At 55.4% G+C, this 1995-nt stretch overlaps 1 pseudogene; it reads right to left on the bottom strand.

The window, feature by feature from the left end:
- Positions 1–4: 4 nt before the first annotated feature.
- LOC108287338 lies at positions 5–1489 on the bottom strand (annotated as a pseudogene).
- Positions 1490–1995: the final 506 nt, after the last annotated feature.

Raw genomic sequence — 1995 nt, 5'->3', positions numbered from 1 at the left:
TCCCATCGCGGGTCTCAATCTTCTTCACAACCACAGCCTTGGTGGAGCTGGTGTGGCTGATGATGCTGGAGCCCCCGCCAGAGCCAAAGCTGGAGCCCAGGCCGTAGCTGAGGCCGGGGCTTGTGAGGCCCCCGCAGGCAGAGCTCAGACCACCTGTATAGCCGCTGGTGGTCTTCGTGTGGATACTCATGTTCTGCATCCCAGACTCCAGCCGGCTCTCCTCGCCCTCCAGTAGCTTGCAGTAGGTGGCGATCTCGAAGTCCAGGGCCAGTTTGATGTTCATCAGCTCCTGGTAGTCACGCAGCTGCCGTGCCGTGTCCCGCTTGGCCTTCTGCAGGGCTTCCTCCAGCTGCTGCTGCTTGGCACGAGCATCCTTGAGTGCCTGCTCCCCGCGATGCTCAGCATCTAAAATGGCGGCCTCCAGGGAAGCCCTCTGGCCTTTGAGGCCCTCAATCTCGGCCTGGAGCCGGCTGATGTTCCAGTTCATCTCGGAGATCTCAGCCTTCGTACCCCGCAGGTCATCCCCGTGCTTCCCAGCCAGCTTCTGCAGCTCCTCTGCTTGATCTGGTATACGCTCTCCGCCTCAGCCCGGCTGCGATTAGCGATCTCCTCATACTGCACCTTGACCTCAACGATGATGCTGTCCATGTCCAGGGAGCGGCTGTTGTCCATGGACAGCACCACAGACGTGTCGGAGATCTGGGACTGCAGCTCCCGGATCCCCTCTTCATACGGCTGCCTGAGGAAGTTGATCTCGTCAGTCAGTCCTTCCAGGCGAGACTCCAGCTCTACCTTGTTCATGTAAGCTTCATCCACATCCTTCTTGATGAGGACAAATTCATTCTGCATCTCTGTACGCTTATTGATCTCTTCCTCATACTTGTTCTTGAAGTCCTCCACCAGCCCCTGCCTGTTGCCAAGCTCTGCCTCCAGCTTCAGCTTCTCCTGGCCCAGAGTCTCCAGCTGCCACCTCAGGTTGTTGATGTAGCTCTCAAACATGTTGTCCATGTTGCTCCGAGCCGTTTTCTGCTGCTGCAGGAGGCTCCACTTGGTCTCCAGCATCTTGTTCTGCTGCTCCAGGAACCGCACCTTGTCGATGAAGGAAGCAAACTTGTTGTTGAGTGTCTTGATCTGCTCCTTCTCCTGGGTATGCACGGCCTGGATGTTGGGGTCCACGTCCAGCTTAATGGGGTTCAGCAGGCTCTGGTTGATGGTGACAGCGGTGATGCCTCACATGCCTATGCCGCTGGCCCCAGCATAGCCTGCACCCAGGCCACTGCGGAAGCCAGTGCTGCTCACTCGGGAGAAGCTCAAGGAGCTCGAGCGGGCACTGGGCCCACTCGTGAAGGAGCGGCTGCTGAAGGCCCCGGGGCCAGAGGTGGACACCTTGTAGGACTTCTGGGTCACCCTGATGGACATGGTGGAGGCAGGAGTGGAGGCAGGCGGGCTGAACCCAGGGAGAGATTCCAGAAGGAGCGGAGAAGCTGCTTCTTGGACCGATTCTGTATATTCTTTTGATGTAAGGGATCTGTGGTTGAAACCAGGAGATGGTCTGTGGTAGCAATGGAAACCAAGATGATTAAACGGATGCTTACATGGAGTACATACGTATGTTTTGATTTTCGTCCCTGGTTCCTTGCTTATGACTCCTAAAATCCTTGGGATCTCCAAAGTGCTGTCTTTTGTGTGTGTTTTGTCTGATAGGTTCAAGGGTGGGGCTGGTCACTTGAAAGACGAAGGTGGGATTAGAGAGTTGGGGCTCTCAGCATTACCCCCCCAACCTCCAGGAAAGGGAAAGGGGCTGCAGGTCAAGCTGATTACCAATGGCCAGTGATTTAATCAATCATGCCTATATAATAAAGCCTCCATAAAAACTCAAGAGGATAGGGTTGAGAGAGTTTCCAGATAGCTGATCATGTGGAGGTTGCTACAGGGAGGGCATGTAAGCTCCACACTCCTTCCCCTATACCTTGCCCTACATTTCTTTTCGTTTGC

The sequence above is a fragment of the Cebus imitator genome, unplaced genomic scaffold, assembly GCF_001604975.1.
Source record: "Cebus imitator isolate Cc_AM_T3 unplaced genomic scaffold, Cebus_imitator-1.0 Scaffold340, whole genome shotgun sequence".
NCBI classification, from domain to species: Eukaryota; Metazoa; Chordata; class Mammalia; order Primates; family Cebidae; genus Cebus; species Cebus imitator.
This window is presented reverse-complemented; position numbering and strand designations above follow the sequence as displayed.